General features: G+C 42.8%; 1 protein-coding gene and 1 long non-coding RNA gene across 7 annotated transcripts in view; one reads left to right on the plus strand and one right to left on the minus strand.

The window, feature by feature from the left end:
• Nucleotides 1–22,509, minus strand: part of zfhx3b (zinc finger homeobox 3b) — a 292,407-nt gene that overhangs the window by 114,504 nt on the left and 155,394 nt on the right. For 2 of the 6 annotated variants that reach the window (XM_088370363.1, XM_088370362.1), the window contains exon 1: nt 15,337–15,826. The exons of 3 other annotated variants lie outside the window; for them this stretch is intronic. The gene's annotated coding sequence lies outside the window, so the exon portion shown is untranslated. Of the gene's footprint in view, nt 1–6,897; nt 6,941–15,336; nt 15,827–22,509 lie in introns of those variants that run through there. One more of the 6 variants, XM_088370364.1, reaches the window with a different exon arrangement.
• Nucleotides 14,311–16,036, plus strand: LOC148400581 (uncharacterized). Its single transcript, XR_015857401.1, has 2 exons — nt 14,311–15,120; nt 15,204–16,036. It is a non-coding gene; the product is annotated as an uncharacterized LOC148400581 (long non-coding RNA).

Consider the following 22,509-nt stretch of genomic DNA (forward strand, 5'->3'; position numbering starts at 1 on the left):
CAGCTGACCTCGATATTGGCCTGAGGATGAAACTGATTCTATGGATCTTCTTTTGCCCCCACACAGCATACAAAACATATCCAGGCCACACATTTACCAGCCAAAGCAAGGCTTGTTATTCAAACTCAAGACATTCTTTGGTGTTATGCCATCAGTGCGTTTACATTCCAGAAGTGGACACGTAACAAAAATAGAACATTAGCTGTCCAGGGCATGAAACTACAGGTGAGAAGAGCTTTGCATGTTTTCCAACCACCACTTAAAAGCGTAACATACAATAATAATAATGACGGAAAACACTGCAGCAACAAATGTTTCGGAGGATGTCCCGAACTACTTTGTCATTAGTGGAGGAGCTGTCTGCTAACATCAGGCATAAACATGTCAGAATTACATGTAATTATAGGTGGAGAACTTCCGTGCCGCTGTATTAATCACCTGTGCAGCTGGTTGCGTGGTGAGACGACTAGAGCACGGCGCTATGCTCACCTTCAGCTCCGTCCAAGGGGGGACTAACGGGGTTCATCAAGGACATGAAGGCTCACGCAAGGCCGGAGAGCTTGACTTGAGGGTCCTCTGCTGGATTAAGAGCCACCGACGAATCCGTGTAATCAGTCCTATCCTTGTGTTTCTCCCACTCTGCCTCTCTGGCTAATGTCTCCGCCTGATTCGATTGAGGCAATTAGGCAGTAATCTATAGAGCCAGGGAGTGATGGAAACATTTCCCACTGTCCTCCTCATGTTTCTCAGAGCTGCTATAATTAGCTAACTTTGTTTCTCATTAAACATCAGAGCAGTATTTACATACCCAGATCCAATTTGGCTCTACAGAGCCCGATCCTTTTAAACCTTCTTGAAAAACCTGAAGCACATCTGTAAACAGACATAAAAGGGGGCGCTCTCTAATCTGCAGTTATTTGAATCAAATATTTATATTCGGTATAAAAAAAAGACAATGTATCTTCAACGGACGGATAAATACAAAACAGGATTACAGTACATATTGATTATAGACCTCTGTGTTGTACTGGTTGTGACTAAAGTGTAACAGGAAGTTTGTCCCTACAAAATACTCAGGCGATATTTCATTGCTCCATGCAATGATTCAACTGGCCCAGCAATATTTGCCTATGACTCATATACAGTTTATATTAACAGGGAACATTAGAAGGGTGGAGTTGAAGAGAAGACAGTTATAAAGTCCTGTACGGATTTTAATTAAGCTACGTGTGTCAACGTTCGGTTCAAATGACATATTACAGGCATTTCTTGCAATGTGGAAAGTTATTTGGAGTGTTAATCATGGCCAGTCACTCTATCAACAAAAAAAAAAAAACCTGATCAAATAAATAAATGTCATCTCTTCCTGTAATCATTAACCAAAACACCCCACCCAGTTAGTAGATGCCTACAAAAATTTGGTAAATCATGAAAAAGAAAAAAACTATTTTGCATAGTTATTTGTAATTACATTCATGCTGTGTTTGGTTCAAATTTGATGGCCAACATTACCGGCATCCAACCAAAAGAATCCGCTTGCGTACTTAGTGAACCCAGTGACATGTGTGGCACTGAGAGCTAAATCATACATTCTCTGTTCAAAATGAGGTGTCACTTCCTCATTTAAGGCCACATGAGTAAATCAATAAATGACATGCATAAACAAGCACTTCACAACATCTAATTTGACTACTATGAGCCCATTAACCACCTCATACATCAACAGCATTTTGTTTGCAAAGTATGTTCTGACTGAGGTGTGAATCCTGTCAAACTCCTAAATAATTTTACATTGCCATGGTAATGCAGTGAGTTCCAACCATGCAACAATGGTGAAAAGCATTTTCCTCAATATCAACACAGTATGTGCATGTAGAGGTGTTGAAACAAGGGAGGGATGTCAGCGTTTTAATTGCCTAATATTTAGATGTGGGTGAAGCGCGGACAAATCCAACATAGTCCGTATGCTCACTTATGGTCGGCTATAGCTTGAAAACAGGCGTCCAGCCAAGACTGAGGAGAAAGGTAATTCAATCAGCAGCACTCCATCTTGACATAGATTCACTTTGTCAGTTCTGCCTCTCCAGTAATTCATCTTTCTGGAAACTTACACTATCCCAACAGTCATTCCTTTCAAGCGTGATACCTGCTAGAGGGGTGAAAACACCAGCATCCCTTAAGATCCCAAAAACACATTTTCTTTTCTTGGTTCCTCTGACCAAAAAAAGGCCTACTTGTGGAAAGAACATCTTGCGTGTGCATATACGGGGCATAATTCCTGCAATTATGCGTGAAGTGGCGCAACTTTCATTTAGACAACACGAACGCTCACAGACACATAAACGCTGTGACCACTGATGGAATGCATACATAAACAGTCCAAGGGTAGGGGTCCAGATGGGCAGTCAGGGAGGCCTGTCATGGGAAAGCTCTTGTCTTGAAAGCCCTCCGCAGTATGCTCCTCTCCGGCCTTCTGTTCAGCTCCGCAGCTTGCCGCTGTGAGCATTACAGGGTTAACTGCTGTGCCCAGTCACAGGCGTGAAGTGAAACAATCAAATAATGGCTGTGAGTGAGCGCTCAAAGGCAGGGGGCAGGGCGGGGGCTCGCCATAGGCCGCTGCAGATGTTGCCGGCCTTCGGCAGGTCACACAATCACATGTATTAGCATTCCTGATGGAGGCAGCCGGGATTATGGCGCTGAATGCCTTTCTCTGCTCTGCTAGGATTTGAACATGGCCGCAAAAGGCAGAAAAGAAGGCGAGAAATGTGGGGAGGAAATGGGGAGACAAGAGAGGAGCTGTCAGGAAGGCCGGGCTTACAGCAACATGTTGAGAGAAAAAGGGAAGTTTGAGAAAAAAAAGGAGAGCCAGATTGACAGACTAATTGTGACAATTTGACTAAAACATCTCATGAAAGCGTAGGGGGAAAAAAGACAAGCGAAATCAAGCAAGCGATGATTCCATGCTGAAGGCTGAAGAGCACAGTATATGCGATAAAGGCTGAAGTGAATGAGCTGGGGAAAAATGTCTCTTTTTTTAATACTGTGGAGCACAGAGAAGAGCTAGCGTATGTCCCGCCTGGTCCCTTTTCCTTGTTTCTCGGGACAGAAGTCGAGGGAGGCCTCGTATTTCTGCCTGGCTACTGTCAGACAGGCCACGTTCAGAAGCAGAGACAGCAAGGAGCAGCTGTTCCCTCACACTCAGCCTTTCTTCAAGCTTCATTGGCCAGTGCAGCGCCCCGAGAGAGCCTTTACAACCAAGTGTTACAATTTTGTTTTGTTGGAATGTTGTTGTTTCATTTGTCACAAATTTAAAACGGCACCAGCAAAACTGATTCACAGTTTTTCCTTCCCTTTCATTGGGTACAAGTAGCAGTGGAGTACGTCAAGCTTGATTTGCCCTGATAAAATGTGTGTCCTGAACAACATGATCAACACATTGAAAGGGCAACAGACTTGCAAAAGTTGAACATTTAAACAAATCTCCAAATAGAAGAGGATTTTGATTTTGTTACAAGCAAATGTCCTCCACCAGTTGCGCATGATGAGACAATTAATCAATATTGTCGCTAGTGGATGAGTGGAGTCGAGCACTTAGCAACTAACTACGTAGCCTCTAAATGATGCAAATGTATTATTATATATAACCAACAATTTTAAGCAGTGTACAACTGTAATTACTAATATAATAGACGAGTGGAATAGCGGCATACCATAAATCAGTTGTTCTAGTATCTTTACAACTTGTGACTCTGGAATCCAAAAAATACTGAATGATGTCACACTATGACACAGCTATCACCATCCCGCCTACACACCCAGCTGTAGAAACACACACCGGATCACGTTTTACTGTTTCCAATCATACTGTCAGGAGTTACCTGGAATTTTCTGCTTGAAACACTTGGCTCAAAATATAACAGTTCACGATTAGCACCCGATTTGTGAGTTAGTTTTGTGTCGCACACAGAGAAGGACACAAATGGTTCACAAGCTACAGAAAAATAAATGACACTTCACTTAAGGGAAGTGGAGCGGGAACACAAAGCCAGAAGTTTGCACTCTTTTCTCTTTCTTTGTTTTAGCACAAGGCAAATAATTCCATAAGAATCTTGCCTAGCCGGTTTGATACGGTTGTATAGTCAGTCGAGATTTCGTACTACAAAAGGGCACTTACAACAAAGCATACAATGAGAAGAAGTTGTTGAAAAACACGTGAAAATTGTGAGAGGAACCAAATCGGAGCGAGAGGAAGAAAAGAAGAAAATATTGATTTAAGGTGCTGCTTTTCAATTTGAGCTTTTTGAACAGGAGACAACCTGGCCTGTCTTTGCCCCTGTCTTTGCTCCTTGATCACATGATCAGATGATGCGCAATGTATGAGTGCACATACAAGCGCGGCTTATTTACTGCATCTTCTCCATTTGCAAAATTCACAAGAATCGTCTTTAATCACGAAACCCTTTTAACACAAACATGCATCTGTGGTTCTGTTGCTACAAATAGTAACCGTTGGGCTGGAGGAACATCTCTATTTCAGACACCCCTAAGTTCTATGGAATTATGTGTGTGTGTGGGGGGGGGGGTCGTTAGGAAGGGCTTCATGCTGTTCTGACTGACTCAGAGAAGGAATAAAAACCCTCACATATGACAGGTGAGGGAGGCGTACCTTTGTCCCCATCCTTTGAATATCAGTGACTCTACAAGTTAATATTTGCTTCCGCCTGCTCATAAATTTGCATAGCATTAGTACCTGACCTAAATGCATTTTTATAAACCCACAAAATTAGCGGCACATCAGCTATAGGAGAGAATACTGCAAGGCTGAACGTACGTTGCGTAGTCTGGCGGATAGGCTTGCGATGTCAAAGCAGTGCCGGGCCCACCTGATGAAAGAGGAAGTGAACAAGGCCATATTGCTGGTCTTTAAAATCTACTACATAAACTCGAACATCACAGGGGGAGGAGCGAGCATGCGAGCAAACAACCGGGCCACACAAGAAGGGGCGTGTCAATGAGGGGGTAATAAGGAAAGACAATGAGTAAACAAGCAGGGGAAGTCCGGGGCCGGCGTGCTCGCAAACTGCCAGCTTGTGACAGGCTGGCACACACAAAGGCCCCCACTGTAATTAGCCATCCCAATGGCTTGTTCACCATTTGCATATAAATGCCCTCACAGTAAACACTAAACGCGCTGACACAAGCCATGCCAAAAATCACCACACCTCCACCGCCTCCAGCAGGCCTCCAGGGTCCACTTATCACAGGGGTCCTGGATACGAGTTGAAGTTGTTGTGTAAAAAATACTTGTATATCAAATCGTGTTTTCCCACGGAAATAAAAATGCCGTCATTCCATTTTAGCCTTTGCTCATAAAACAACAAATGTTGTAATGTGTATATCGATGAGGAAGAATAACACTCAATATGGGCAAAGCTATGTGGTTCTTTTAATTGCAAACGGCGTAATTCTCAAGTTTAGTTTGACAGTAAACTTTAACTGGCGGTGGCAATAAACAGCTCCAAGCCTCTTTTTGGAACAATTCGCCACGATTTGCCAAAGCGCTGCCCATTGTGAAAGTGAGTTGAGCTGAGTTCACTTCCACCATACAGCGCTCATATCTCAGGTCTGCACTCGCAAACCAAAGCGGGTTTAAGTCACTCTCATCTCAAGGCAGCACCATACTCGCCCTGTGATCGCGCCCAAAGCTTGCATGCATCACCCAAAGCGAATCACACCACACGCTGTGTACTACTTGCTTCTCGTTTCTCGAAAGATTGTGAAACAGCAAGTCCCCCCCTTGCTTCCTGTTAAAGACCCACAGAGTCGCGTGACACTGAGCAGATCTCAACCTAACCGCAGGACTCTACGGGCACAAGGGGTGCAGGTGTCGCCTTGCTGTTTGCTTCCACATTATTTGGGAAGAGAGGAAACAACGCATGCAGATATAGCACAGAGGACAAACATGCATGCGGGCATATGCGCACGTGACCGTGCACAGAGATGTCCTGAGGAAGCAGCAGGTTCGCAACGTGTGAGAAATGACTGTTTTCTCCAGATCAGGGTCAAAACATGCAGCCTTGTTTTAGGTTGCCTGTCACATGGTGAGATGAGAACTGCAGTTTTGGCAAAACACTCTGAACTGATTAACGAGATAGGCCACATTTACACAAGGTTGCTTTACACGGGGCTTGATAACAGACACGCTGTCACGTTTTACATACTCGAAAAGCTTAAGGTCTTTTTTTTCTTTTAAAACTGTTTTGATGGAAATTCATCCTCAGTCCTACACTTCCCTTTCTGCCTAATGTTATTCTGACAATGATGATTCGTTAAAAAAAAAAAAAAAAAAAGAAGGCCAATATAAAGGAAGGAAGTGATGGGACTTGTGTCTGCAACCCCCCCTTTCCTGTCCCTGACCAATGCTTCGCTCTTTGCAGCACTTCCTCTAAAGTCATATCATCTATAGTGTAAACAAAGCTTGATGGCCAAAAAATATTGGGACATACTGCTAATACACCTACAGAAATGGAATTTGCACCTCTCCAGGAAGACTTTCTGTGGAAATACTGCAGGTCAAAGGTCACACGTTTTGGACCACAATCTGTTCTCGTTCATACCGAAAGTGTTTGAGGTCAATTCTTCTAAGCCTGCCTTGTTTTGTACACTGGGGAGTAGTCAATCAAAAGGGCCCTTTCTGAAATTTAAGAGCAGTCTAATAAAGGACTCGAGGGTAACTGAAGGGTCTAACCGAACTGATCACACACTTCTTTGAGACGTGCACGTGCAAGATAAACGAATTGCAAGGTGTCAATGCCTTTATCCTCAATTCAGAATTTCTGACAATGCATTCTAGGCTACAAAAAATGTTCAGACTAATACTAGAAACACATCACTCACCGTGACATGTGACATGGGGGCAAGATCCGACATGAGGAAACACCTGGCCGCAACACAAAGCAAGCAATGAGAGAGTGAGAGGGGCCCATTTTGCTGCTCTTCTCCGCATACAGTTACGCACCTTGAGTCAATCTGTACTGATGCATGCCAAAATCAACTTATTTTAAACAAAGGATGTGTGTGACTTTGTCAATGTGTGTATGGAGGGGAAACGCTGTGCGTTAGTGCGGTGTAAAAAACTGTATCTGTTTAGATTCTAACTGTTAGCGCAAGATGACTTCCTTACATGGCCTGGCTGTTTTCTTTCACCATTTAACAAAACAGTTTCAGCATACCAGTGATATCAGTCACTCTCAGACCCATCATCTGAAATAATGTGAACATTCCTAAATTGCAAAATGTGAATAGCTGCAAAACGTAGCTCGCCTCTCCATCTTCTTTCATTAAGACAAATGGATGCCATGGCGACCAGACGAGGTAAACGACATCACAAGGCCGAGGTCACCTGTCTGTCACAGCCGTCTGGCTCCGCTGTATCCCCAAGGGACCTGACCCATTCCCTGTGGACCACCTAGGCCCAATCTCTGCTCTGTGTGATTGCATATCTGAATGAAAAGAAAGCAGTCACAGCGGTTCTCCATGTTAAATATTTAAATCACACAGCAATGTCCCCGCTACGGGCCACTGGATACAAAATAGCAAATGTGATATGCTGCTAGAAAAGGTGAAGTGCCACATGTAAAAAAAACTGCTGTGAAACTACAGACGCATACAGTAAAATATAATTTTTGCTAGGAGACACTGCATTTCCCCATGTAGGCGCATATTTTATTGTTCTTTGTGGGAGCCTTCACTTGAATCAATTTATTATGAGACACCAAGGTCCTTATGTTTGTTCATTTACAGTAGGGTAGACCAGACACCGCATTTGTTGTGGGTACACATAGTATGTAGTGGTAAAAACACTATACTAGTGCACAACGACACACATCACACTATTTGAGATGCAATCGTCGTTAGACATAAAATAAATTACTCACATCAATATATTGCTTATTTTCTGTGCCGAAAGATTAATACTGCAGCTCACTGAGAAGCTGTGACCGTCTCAGTGTGTCTATTATACTGCCCCCAAGTGGCCATGGTGCACACCCCAGAAGGACCAGCAGCATGTCTATTGAACTGATGCAAAAAATGTGCTGTAAGTGGTTGAATTACTTACGGTCTATTGTCATTACTGTATGGTTCAATAAATAAAAATATACTGTGGTTATATTGTTGTGGTTTACTTCTTAACAAATGCATAACATTTGGGGGGGGGCTAGAATAGATTAATGGCCTTTCTGTAAATTATTTGACACACTAATGTTTTAAAACATGGTAGAACTAGTGATTTAGCATATCCCTGTCCCTCAAAGCACAATCTACAAAAATATACCCAAGGCAATGGAATCCAAGGAAACTGGCTGTAGCTTTTACAAGGCCAGAGATATATGGCAACAGGATCTTTCCAAACTGTAAACGTCAAGTGCATGGGGAACAAAAGCTGCACTTTTTAGCAGACCACCCCACTGAAGGCAATGGCAATGTTTGCCTGAGATTGCACTGCGGCATTGTAGGTGAATATTGGTTTGATTATAGCTCGGAGTAACGTTTAACACAGGCTGTGCTACACCCGGCATAAAAGGTTTACACATCATTGAGACAGTGACATTTATAATTCAGAAATCTTTCATAAATCCACTGACATGCTCACTACTATATGCTTATTTGACAAGCCAGCATGGCGGCAGACACGCAGAGTATATCTTCTTTTTAATTACGACGTCTGCGACGGTGGGCTATAAACAATCATCTCTGCAATCAAACGCGGCGCCGTCGACACGGTGCGTTGATATCGTACATTCTCAAACCTGAAAAACTAAATTATTCATGATATTTGCATCATTATTGTCACAAAAATCAAGTGAACACAAGCGTAAAATAATATAACAGCCGCCAGATCTAAATGTAAGGTTGGCGACTGCAGCAGCCTTAAAATTTGCATTGCATTTGGCACACGTAATGAAATATAATCCTTCGGTTGAATGCAAATGTATGTAAAGAATTGTTTTGGAGTTCAGTAATCTGCCCTATGAGGTAATTAGTATGACCTTGATTCATACTATAAAATATTTCTGATAAGTGTGTGACAAAAAAGTCATTTCGAACCAAAATTCCAAATATTGCACGTAACTACAAACTGCAAGTTGCCTGCTAAATAGCAAATAGGCTTTTCACTGAGACATTCTGTTTTGCCAATTTGCATACAGGAAAACTAGTCAGTCGCACATGGCGGAACAGCCTACTGTATAGTGCATCGGATGGGAAAGGTATAAAAATAGTGAAAACATCCACGGACTCCCCCAAAATATTCCACACAGGTGTACGTGAAAGTGCAAACAAAAAAGAAACGCAACCAAGGAGGCTATAGAATGGAACTGACACCCTGGTTCTGCACTATACATAGGCTACAGCACTTAGAGGCCATTTTATTGCTTGTGCTGTGGTCAAGTGAGGTACACTAAGCTCAATTCCACCGCAACAATGGCAAAGAGGGCCGCAGAGAAAAAACAGGGCTAGCCCTGCTCTTTAACCCCTTTACTGCTGGCCTGACAGTCGCCCCGGGGCACTGGAGATGACAAATAGGAAATTGTATACATCTAGCATATGGTGGTTCTCATAGACGGTATGGAAGATTTGTTTAAGAGAAAAGAAAAACAACAATAGCTGTGCGTCAAGCTCCTATGAATCTATCAAGGGGCGGATGGAGTTTTGTTTCCTGACCAGAAAGAGGCAGCCGGTAGCTTCACTTCAGCCTCTTCTCTCAGTGAAACACGCCGCCGTGTGCTCTTTATGTCTTTGCATCCCAGCCCCTCCTTCCCTGCCTCCCTCGCTCGCTTCACTTCTCCCTCTCTTTCCCCCTCACATCCAGCATGGACATGGCTACTGCACATTTGCAAGTGAATTACACTTTTTGTCGGGATTTGATTGTGCGCGTGAATGGTGAAAAATGAGGAAAAGGGTGTAAGAGCGAGAGGGCGCTCCAGCATTGGCTCTTTTCTTTTCTTCTCGCCGTAATCCCAAGGAGGATAAGATGTAAAGTACACAGAGAGGAAGTGCCACAGACCTCAGGTCCGGCACATCCGAACACTACATTTGGACAACTCGGCTATCGCGAGCATGCATGGAGAGACAAACATGACAGTAAAATTTGTAACAAAATAATGCGAGAGTGCAGCTCACAGAGAAGTGAAGAATTTACTGAAAATTAAGGAATGACAGACTAGTTGCAAAATCATCAAAATATGATCTCAAACAAGACACAAAAACCCTAGATCAATTTAAAAGCTATTTTTAGTAAAACATCAATAAATAGTGAGTACAGTACGTGGCAGTAGTGCAGTACATTGTTCATATCTCTTTCACATTCATGCAACCTTCAAAAGCAGCTCTATACAAGCAAAGGATAAAAACACACATTGCATTTACTCAATGCTGGCAGTGTGTTGGCAGTGGCTAGGTGACCTCGCTGTAAATTAACGATGAGACAATAAATAAATAAATAAATAAATAAATAAATAAGTAAATAAATAAAAAGTGACACCGTGATTGCTTGAATTGCAAATCACCAAACGGTATTTAGCTATTTATAACCGGAAACAAAATATAAGGTCAGTAAAGGGCTAAGTGAAGAGTATAATAGGATAATATTTTAAAAAATACAGCTATTTAAAAATAAAAATACATAGTGTATGTGAAATAGTTCCTGTACACTTTGGTTACACAACACAGATTTCCCAGGCACTGATAAACAATGCCCGTGCGGTTATCACTCTGCAGAGAACAGTAACATAAAGGAAGAGGAAGAGGATGACAAAGGAATAGGGGAGGATAAAAAGACAGCGTATGTGTCGTCAGAGTCACAGGCCAGAGGGGCCCATGTATTGTTCCAGGGCTCAGTACGGCGAGAGAAAGCCGACCTGTCTAAGCGTCCTCCATATTTTATGCATTCTGTCCTTTGTGATGATAAGCGCCAGCGCGGAGGGTGGAATGCTGGCCTCCAGGGTCCGAGGGAGGGGTGGGTTTATGCCGTGTGGCTATGGTCCATTTTTTTTTTTTTTTTTTCTTAATGCAGCCCTCGGAGCCCGGTTCTTCGCCTGGTGTGTAATCGTGTCGTCTAATGATGCCAATCTGTCCTATCTCCCATCCCGCAACACTCCATGCTAGCTGCTGCGGCCCAAAATAGGATGTCGCTGCTTTTCTGCACACAGACTACGACACACACACACGCACACCACACACACACACGCTCTTTCTGTACTACGCTGCCACTTCTGAGCAGGTATGGATCACATGGCTCTGCTCCTGACAGTCAACGGTATAAAACTGACAAAGCAGGATTAAGATTCTAGTCCCCTCCATAGTCAGATTTTTTTTTTTTTTTTTAACAATTGGAATACAGATTTGTACAAATTCATGAGACATATCACCGTGTCCTCGTCTGCGAGGGTATTTCAAATTTGCAATCCTCACAGACAGTGACTCGTGAATAATGTGAGCATACCACGTCATTGTAGGTCAACTGATTCATCTGCATAGAAACACAGGATGATATATTTTTAAATACAACAGTAGAACAAAAATATAAATAGGGGAAAATCTAGCGAGGCATCATTCTGGACAAATATGGTTCATGTTTAAAATAATACAAAGCAGTCTTAATGCAGCTGCACAAACACCCTGCTTTAGAGTCGTAAATCTAGGTGTCCTGTGGTGATTTAACCATGATTGTTAACATGATAGCAAACCACAGAAAAACTCTGCCAGACTTGCTTATATGAGGATGTCACTGACAAAGTAAGGAGGAGAAAAAGAGGAGACAGGGAGGAATCGGAGAGAAAAGCCGAAGGGGAAGTGAAGCCTGTTTGGACACTGCCATTAAGAATACAGCAGAGAACACACACGCACACACACACCTGAGAGCACGGCAGTCATGTCATCCCACCCTCCTTTATCCTCCTCCTACCTCCACCCTGCTGCTGAGCAGAGGTCCTGCCCACCGCCAGCTCTCTTTCTGATAGTACGACGCGTCGCGTTGCGCCGCGCCGCCTCAGCTGCAGGACAACTGGAAGAACTGGTCTTTCTAACGCATATGGCCTTGTATATTCAAAAGCACGGGTCAGATTCAAACGGCCGGCTGCGTCTACGGCGCCCTCTTCGCTCACACGTACATGTGCCTTCTTTATTGAACATATATCCACACAACAGGCAACATTAGTGGTGTGACAAAGAAACTTCTATTTGGCATTTTTACCAATTTCACATATTGGTGCCGTTTAATTATCATTTGGTACGAGCCCCCATTATCCTAGTGCTCAACCAAAGAGGACTCCCTGTGACCAGGGACATGTCAGCGAGCTCCCCTGCTGGTCCAGTGCCCGCCAACAGGAAGGTGGGTGGTAAGGAGGGAGCTACAGTATTCGGAGACACACTGAGGAGCAGATAGCCAGCGAGGGAGGGAGGGAAAAGGGAAAGAAAGGGAGGGAAGGGGTTACCACTGCCGGAGGCGGCGACCTCCCTTGGCTCGGTGCTACCGCCATACTACCGCAAGCCTATCTATAGTCTCCGCTAGTGTTTGTACGCTCGCCAAATGCACAAATATGCCGAGATGTGAAAGAACAAAAAATAAAAAGCCTCATCGTTGCGCTAGCGTCTGCTCACATGAAAATGCTTAAAATTGACAAATGCTCACAACGGCAAAGGCACACAGACATGCAGTGCATTCACTTAAATCATCACAAATCACGTTTATTCAGCATATGCAAAAATGCATTTTTTAATTAATCTATACATATCTATCTTTACAGAAAAATATTTTATTCATGATTAACAATTTAGAACGCAAAATGACATTTGTTAAAAAAATCTAATTCAATTTAAATTGCATTAAATAAAAAAATTAAAATAACAACCCAGAAATGTAATTCTAGCATAAAAAACAAAATTACATTTCATTATTGAAAAATGCAAAACATATTCTAGACATAACACTTATGATGTCAATAACGCCACACCACCGAGTCTTACGTGTAAAATTAAAATGGTGCATTTTCAATAATTTTTTTCATACATGTCATCAAAGCCATTGTGTCATATTTAACTCCTTGCAACTCGGCAATGGACAAAACACACATACGCACACACAAACACACACACACACGCACGCACTTTCTCTCACACAAACACACACACACACACACACACGCTCAACCTATCATTCTACAATACTAGACCGGTAGACCTTACAGGGTTTATAATCTACTGACAATATGACAAAGATGCGAGACAGAAAATACGGCTGAGGTAAATATTTCCCCGTGTCTGTTTTGTAACAGAAAAAGGGAGACGAGGAGGACGAGGAGGAGGAGCACGAAGAGGAAGAAGAGTGTTGGCGTGACAGGGGAGGAAGGCTGATCACTAGAAATCTACATGCGTGCTTTTCACGCTCGCATCGCTGCTGTCCAAATGTACAAAAATCTGCCAACATGCAAAAATCGCAGACTTACATAAGCATGACTGATTTCAACTAATGATACGGAAAAAAATAAGAACAATAAACATGGCTTTCAATCTCAATGTGGCTGCTTCTCTCTACTCTGAGAGGTAGGGATGTGTTTATCTGACCTCTTCCCCTGATTCCTCCTCTATGACCCATGGCTATCTGACCCCTACCACCCCTAAAACACCCTCGGACCCCCACCATCCACTTTTTTCCTCCTCATTGCAATATACATTAACACCTTTTACAGCACTATTATTTTCACTTCTTACCTCAACTACAGGCATTCTCACATATTGCTACTGACCAGTGTGTTTTGCTCTACCCCCTCAGCCAAAAAAACAACAACATCACCCTGTTTCTCTACGCACCCCCCCCCCCCCCCCACACACACACACACACACTTCCCCCCACCACCCCCAAGCCCTGACATAGTCCCACGGCTGTTTGGCGAGGGGGTTTCCTCTCCTTGCTTTTTTATCTGTGCACTCGCTCGGTGACCCTTGTTCCCCTTGTTTCTTGCTGTCTGACCTACACCCCCACCTCGAACACACACCATCCTCACTCCCTCTGTGTAAAACAGCCGAGCCACTGCTAACAAATCCTCCTCTTGCCTCTCCTTCGACAATCAAAACTGACTTGGAAAAAAATGCACATTTGGGTGATTTTAAGATACTGATATGCATTCTGTGTTTCACATCTTTGGCCTGTTCCTCCAAAAACTCCGATCTCATTATGCGTGCTACGTGCCTTAAAAATGTGACTTGCACAATGTCAAGTTTCCATCATAGGAATGGGCCAATGCATTGATTCCAGTCCTCTTGGAGGTCTGCAGTCAAGTGCTTGTAGTGCGTGCAGGGGAACCCGCCGCAGCCCCGTGTTGCCTGAGAGCCAGCATGCACTTTGCAGGGTTGCTTGGCTGGCGGTCCCGCCTGATCCGCTGCTGTCATGAAGGAGAACCCCGGGCTCCCTTTTTTCATAGCCCGCACGCACGCACGCACTTGCACGTCACGTGCACGCGCGCACGCACACTCACGCCGGATCGATTTGCACGGGACTTGGTCTGGGAACGGCTGAGAATTGACTTAAAAAAATACAAGGCTCGAAAGAAGCAAAGAGCCGGGACCGAATGAAGGAGACGAGCCCAGCCGAGCCGAGCTTAGGTGGGATGAAGCCGAGGGGGGGAGAGTGGCCGTGATTCGGAGCGGAGGGCTCAAAAAAAAAAAGAAAAAAAAAGAAAAGAAAAGATTCCAGGGGAAAGGATCTCGTAAACCACAATACCAAAGCCCTTTCTTCGGACGGTCATGCTTTTAAATGTTTTTGTACAATATGCGAAAAGCGAGAGCTGCGAGATCCGCGAAAGAGTCGCCGGACCGACGCGGAGCCAACAGGCTGGACTTGGAGCGCCTTCCCCGGCAGCGCTCCGTGACGAGCCGCTGCTGCCAGATCCCTGCAAATCCCGAAACACGTCTCTCGACATCCACGACCCCTCCACGCACGTCCCCGTCCCATCCAAAAAGCCCGAATCTGGTTTAAAAGCGCTTCTTTTTCTTCGTCTCGAATGATCCGCTTGTTCTCGTCCGCGGACGAAGAGGAGAGGACGAGCGCTGATGTGAACGCAGGTAACGACACAACGCCTTCGAGGCAGCCAAAAATCTCGAATAAAGCCCGAAACTTGCATGAAAAGAGCCTTTCTTGCACCCAGATTGTGAGTTTTTGAAAGGGGGGGACCAGATCCGCTACAAGTCCACCGCCACGGAGAAGGAAAGAAGCTGAGAGAGAGAATAGGATCGCGCAGGAACAACAACACAAAAAAAGGAGACAAAGTTGAAACTTACAATTTGCCGCTTTGTGATGATCGCGTTTTAATCCAGTTGCGAGACGATGGAGCTAAAGATCCCATCAAGGCGAGAAGAGTCCCCTTTCGGTCAGTTTGCGCTCGGGGGTGGCCGAAAAAAAAGAAAGATCATTGTTGTTGCCGAGTGCTTGGCTGGAAAAGGGGCGCAAGTAGGTAGCTATTAGTTGTTAAAGGCGATATCAAAAATAATTTGGATGCAAAGCAGCCGAGTCCGGAGTTGGAGGCGCGCGAGGAAGAGGTGAAAGTGAGATCTGATGATTGGGGGAAGAAAAAACTCTTTGGATCTTTATTCCTGCTAATTAGTTTCCTGCGAGAAAAAAATGGCTGTGATTAATTCAGTGCGCATGTGCTTCATTACACAGGCACGAAGGGAAGGGCTAATTAGCCGCCTTGTGGATCAATAAGATTCAGCAGAGGAGAGCCGGCGGAGGGAGGGCGAGGAGGAGGGAGGAAGAGGAGGGAGGGAGGATGGATAGATACAAGGAAGGGCGAGAAAAAGAGGAAAGTAATGATCAGGAATAGAAAATATGGAATTAAGAGAGGCGGGAAGTAAGAGTTTGATTAGTGAAAGTGAACGCTGGCTGGCCGCCGAGCTCCACGCTGCGTGCGAGGCTTCGCATCCGCTCGGCTTGTTCTCCCCCAATACACTTTTTCTCGCCTTTGAAAACCACTTGTGATTTTTTTAAAAAAAATACTTTTTAACGCTCGTTTTGCACGTGATTCGCACACATAAAGCGATGTATGATGTAGGTTTACTTTAGTTATTTCTCCCACTCCTTCTTCCATGCATGAGTTCGCGATGACTCGGTCACTGTACAGTTGAGCAGCTTAAAAAAGTAAAAAGCGGCAGGGAGAGAATATCGCTATTCAGCCTAATGTAAATGCTGTGCTTTTTATTTTTTAAAGAAATATTAATTATACACGCTGTCATAGAACATCATCTACAGGGGAATTTTACTCGCGGTTGCAAAAGTGCGTCCATGATAAAAGCGCTCAAATGTGACTTGATAAATACACAATCGATGTGAAATTGTCACTCAATGGTGCACTTGTAGAAAATACCGCTATATCGCCATATATAATTCACACGACTCCATGGGAATGTTAGTTGATATTAACATATTTTTAAACTAACAACGTAATGCGCATTTGAGCTTGTGTAGGAGCATTTTTTTTATTAACATACTGTAAGAGAGAAATGAATGAATTTATGAGAGATGTTTCGCTATGACACGTTAATAAATGTACATCGGTCGTTTAACATACATTATTATTACGTCACTGAAGAGGGGCAAACATTTTCAAATATTTTAAAGTGAAATGGAAATTCCTCGGATGATGCTATTGTATTTTAGGGGCTGTAATACACTGTTTGTTTTAGTTGTGTGTAAATACAGTGAGGTCTATTTTTCGCTTGTAAAAAAAAATGTCCTTTGCGTTGCATGGGGGAGGAGAGATCTATAGCTATTGGGGCAAGTGTCAAACATGGAAGAGATGAATCTGATAGTGAGGAACATAGAGCATGTCATCGTATTGCGAACAAATAACGCCATTAAATCCTTTTTTAAATTTAATAACAAAAAAAAGTTAGGAAGAGTGAGGTTGCTCTTCCTATAATCTCACGATGCTGTATTTGCTTTGTGGAAATTGCTAAACTCACTTTTATGAGAGATATACACTATATTCCCCTCTCTCTTGTATAATAAAGTATTTAATATTTATACCCACTGTCCTCTGTGTCTATATTGCGCAAAAATACATTTAATGCATTGTGACGATGATGTTGTGCTTATTTTATGCTCTCTATATATACAGTCCAGAAACTCCAGGGGGCATCTTGAAGCGATCACGTAAGGTGCCATGTTTACGGAAACAGTGTGGATTGGATATTCTCCGCTGTAATACATTCCAGTACAGGTCAGATCGTAACGCCTATAGGGTTAGTCCAAACATGACTTACATGACACCGAAAGAATTGTTTTAAATAGACCTGCACGTGTAAACCGGCGCAGGACTTGATTTTATATTTACTTTATAAGGTTATGGATGTGAAAGCTTGCGATGATCTTAAGGTCCCGTGCACGCAACCCCCCCACCCAACCGCCATCACACTGCTAAAATATATGCTACGTTGCATCCTGGCATTTCCAGCACACTTGCCGTCCACAAGTTGAGGCATGCAATGATACCTGTTTTTAAGAAGGAAAACACTCGCGCGCGCGCGCACGCACAAGTGCATGGTTTGCACTGCTTTGGCAGAGTGCAGGAATCTGGAGGATTTGCGACATGTCTGCTCTCTCGGGAAGAAGACATTGTAAAAATGAATAGGTTGAAAATAGCGTGCGAGGGGCTTGGAGATAATAAAAGAGAGGCCGTTGTAATTTGAGGCTTGTATGGAGGCAGTCCTGCAAAGCCCGTCAGTGCAAGAGCGGAGTTTACCAAAGTGTATGCGAAAAGGCCCGAGTGACATTAGTCCATCATCATCAGCTGAGGGGTGGGCTGTGGGCGGCGGAGGGGGGGTCTGTCGTCTAGGTGGAAGGGGCGCTTCATGCTTTTAGGGCCTCTCTGAAAAGGGGGGTTACCAAAAGTGTGTATGTGTGTGTGTGTGTGTGGGGGGGGGTGCTTTTGTGTGAGCTGCTTTCAATTGCGCCTCTCTGTGGGAAGGGTAAGCGTCCACGTGCCAATTTCAATAGGCGGCACATCCACCAGTGGCACTGCACATTGAACACAACCTGTGGCGATAGAACAGTCCGCGGACGCAACAAAGGCACAAATAGTGGCTTCAAGTGCAAAAATTAAAATATAGGCTGACTGTACAGTATATTTAAAAAAAATACACGAACATGGCGCACGTGAACGCACAAGCATCTCTCAACAGTTTTTCATTATTAGTCGTATTAGTATTATTATTGTTGTTATATTTATGTGTGTGCGTGCATCCGACAGGGGCGTGCACAAATCGAACCCCAAACAAAGCACAAAGGGAAACGGACGAAATGGACAGGGATGAGTATTTAGAGATCAAAGATTCCATATCGAGACAAGCCATAACTTTTTTTCCAGATTTTTTTTTAAACTCGATCTTAGCTAAGAGCCTAGGCTGCATTATTAACGAGGAATATTATTGTTAGATGTCTGCTCATTTGTGGGTAAACATCAGGCGTCTATCTGTAAGATGAATATAGTTATTTAAAACAGTTTCAAAATAGAAACATACAAAGGAGATTGTATGGGCTTAAGATGGAATGACGAACTGTATTTAAAAAAAATGTAAATGTAAGTTTTGCATCTGATGCATGAAGTTGATGAAAATACAGTCTGAACGGTGCTATATTGGAAATGCAGGTTGATATAATTCAATATGCAAGGTGACACAATCGTATTAGAATTCATTTTGACATTGAAATATGATTTGTAAATTGTTGTGATTTTATACAAATGTATTATTAAATACACTTTGCAATGTTTATTCTGCGTTTTATTTGTTTGTCGACGAAAAAGCCAAGTGTTTGAGTGTGTGCACCATGAACATGCTGAGCCATGTAAGGGGTCGTGTTCTCCCCACTTGCACTTGGACAGCCCGGCCAGGTGCAATGGGAGCGCCCTCTTATGTTCAGCCGGACTACAGGGACCGTGCAGCATGACTGCAGCTCCACGGGAGACAAGCCCGCGGACCTGCGCACTTGGCTCTCGCATAGGAGAGAGTCGGACCGGTTCTGGCTTGCTTATGGACAACACATCAACACCAACAACAACACTGGGTCGAGAAAGCGTGAATGCATGACGTATGCAAACGAAAAGAAATTGTCGCAGCACACCTCCTATCGTTAATGGTAGAATTTAATAATTTTGTTTATGTATAATTTCCAAGATTACATAAATTCGTAAATCAGTTTGAAAATAATTGGAAAGTATTTTTAGTCTGTTAGGTAACATGCAGATATACTTTTTAAATGACTCATCTCAAATTAACGTAACTTCATTAAAATGTGACTTTGGAGGGGGCGGGGCGGTTGTATACAGATACATATTGCAAATAAAAATATTACATATTTAAAAAACTGCATGCAATAGCCTACATGCCTTTTAGTTCTTTGGGTTTCTTCAATTATACATAGAATTGAATACACGAGTGTTTTTCAATTGATGCACGCTTTGTAATCGTCTTGTTTACGTGTCATATTCAAGTAGATTGTGTTATAGGCATATATTTGTAATGTGTTATTTATTTTCTTTAGGAGAGGATGCATTCGATATTACATGTGAAAATCTGGAATGGGTGTGATACTGATGCTTTGGCCATCCATATTTTAAATATTTGTTTTAGTGTCTCGCTTATTTCACGTGATAATTTCCATTATTTCACTGCACATATAATGTTTTTTTATTATTTAATTTTAATTACAACGCTATTCATTTTGTGTGATAATTCATTTATTTTGTACCATGAATGCTAATGTGAATAGGCCTACTCTATGAATATTAAAATTACGTTGGACCAAGAGTTTTTCACGTATGTGCATATCATGAAATGTCTCCTAGCACAAAATGATTTGGAGCAAGACAGCGTCTATTCGCGTGTGCAGCTTGAGGTGAGAAATCAGAATGCGTGTCCTTCTGCTGTTGTGATGTTGAGAGTTCGGATTAAAAAAAAAAAAAAAAGCAAGTGGCCGTCTGGTCAGTCTTTCTCATTTACATAAGAAACAATCAATTCATCTCTCTCTACATCTATTTGTCCCGCCACCCTATTAATGACCCTATGCATAATTCAATAAGATTGTGAACGTTGGACTAATATTATATATATCACTCTAAGTGCGGTATGTAAATATTTTGAAAATCTCATATGCACATATATATCGATTTATAGGTTTATACATTTGTGATAATTTACATTTATAAATTTATGAATTTGGTCTATTAAAAATCGAATAAAGCAACTAAAAAAATGTACATCTGTGCTTCTGCGTCTGCGTGCGTAAATGTGTGTGTGCGCGTGCCTGTACGCGCGTGTGGCGCGAGCGTCATATTTTTGCTGTTTTTATATACTAACTGTATATGTTAATTAATTAGGTTAGTTTTAATTGACTGTATTTGTTATTTTTACATCGGAAAATATACACAAAAAGACGAAGTGTGCTTGCGTGTGTGCGTGCGCGAGTGGGTGTGCACGTGCGTGTGCGCGTGTGGGATTGCGCGTGTATGAACAGCCTTTACAACGTCATCACACCTCCCCACTGTGTCAGAATATTATGAAAAATTGTCTGAAAACTGCTGGTAAAAATGTTTTGTTTTTGTTTGTTTTTCTTCATGTTATAACGAAGGCCTTTGACGTTTTGTTTTGTTTTTTTGCCAACTGGGAACTGTCAGATCTCAGTTTTCAGTGCACACACATATTAAATCTATACGCAAAAAATACGGACAGGGGGGGAAAAAACGACTTCTCAATAAAATATGTGTGAACATTTACAAAAATCTTTAGAAATAAATATGAATAATAATAATTTCACATTGTCTGACAGATTAATGTGAAGAAGTCCTGCAAGCTGTAGACCGGGTCGCGACTCGGACTTGGGTCGTGTGCGTGCGTGTGTGGTTTTTTTATGTGCTTGGAAGAGGTTCACTGAGAAGGAGGGTTCCCAAATCAGAGCCATATGAGCCCCCCCAGGCAGGAGCAACACTGGTAAGTCGACCCAAACAGAACAGAGGATAATCACCGCGCCACAATGCCAAAGCCATTAAAATGCCTCTTTGCTCTTGAATATACAAACTTAAAGTAATTTTCCTTCATGTCAAGAAGCCCCTCCAAAAAAGCATGATGAGATGAAAGTTGACATGTGGAAGAGTTGCATGAGACAAATACAGACCAAGGATTACTGCCAGGGGTCAAACCTAAATTTTGCATTGCAGCCTGGATGAGCTCGACATCACTATGATGTGCCTTGGGTCAAATTTTGAACAAAAGACCTCCTGAATAAGGGCGACATTTTACTTTATGAAATGTATTGACAGAACTTTTATAAAAAAAAATAAGAAGAAAATGTGGGGTTAAAGTTGATGAGCTGAACCTAATTAAGTAGGTGGACAGGTATCCTTTGTAGCTAGCTTGCAAGCCAGATAACAAACTAGAAGGATAGCTAGTTGGCTCGATAACTAGACAGCTATTGTAGCTCAGCAATTTGTGGTGCCTGCTGGATCCAGGTAGCCCACAAGGACCAGTATAACCCACAGGCCATCTCTAGTAATAGCTTTACAGCGATGGAACGTTGGGATTTTCTAGCAATGAGGCTATCATTTATGATATTTATCTGTTTCATAATCATTTTTAGAAATCATTGACATGAACAGTGTCTTCACATCATTAACTATTAATTATAACACGATTAAAGGTAGTGAGAGCAAATGTGTTATTTCAATGGTGTGCATTAAAAACTGGTTGCCCATCACAGCACCCTCGAGGTAGCTCTCAGTTTCTAAAAGGTTAGTGACACCCACAGGGTAGCTAGAATGTGGGCTTGACACGTCATTGCTACAATGCGGCTTGGGTCAAATTTTAAACACGACATCCAGAGCAACCTCTATTTGTCACATTATAAAATGTGTTCAATGTTATAATATAATGTGGGGTTGAAACAAGCCTAATTACAAAGGTCAGGCAGACAGGTAGCTAGATAGCTAGTGAGCTAGGTAAGCGGATTTTGTAGTTAGACAGATAGCGCTCGTAATTGCGATGCTTGTGTGCGGGCAGGTGAGCCCACCCAAACACTGAGGTGGTGGGTGGACAGGGTCACTGGGAGCCGCTGTCCGTCAAGTGGCTTGCCCTCAGTCAAGAGGCCCCCCTTTACAGTCCCCAACATTTCCAGGGACCCGTAAAACCTTGTGATTAGTAGAGCTGTTCCATTTTTAGGTGTTAACTCGTTAAAGTTAATAGAGAAGGTGTTTACTTTTGCACGACACATGCACACACACGCACATGCGCGTACACACACAAAAAACATGTAACATTACACTATTACAGTATTGTACAGTATTCATACGTTTATATAGGATAAAAGCAGAACTACATCAAATTCTGTTTCCATGCAAATATTATTCAAAAAACAACCCATCAAACAGCTTCCTGAAAGCATTGTATGGTGGCATGAAGAGGCTA

The sequence above is a fragment of the Syngnathus floridae genome, chromosome 3 (assembly GCF_059516105.1).
Source record: "Syngnathus floridae isolate MCC-2025c chromosome 3, RoL_Sflo_1.0, whole genome shotgun sequence".
Classification (NCBI taxonomy): Eukaryota; Metazoa; Chordata; class Actinopteri; order Syngnathiformes; family Syngnathidae; genus Syngnathus; species Syngnathus floridae.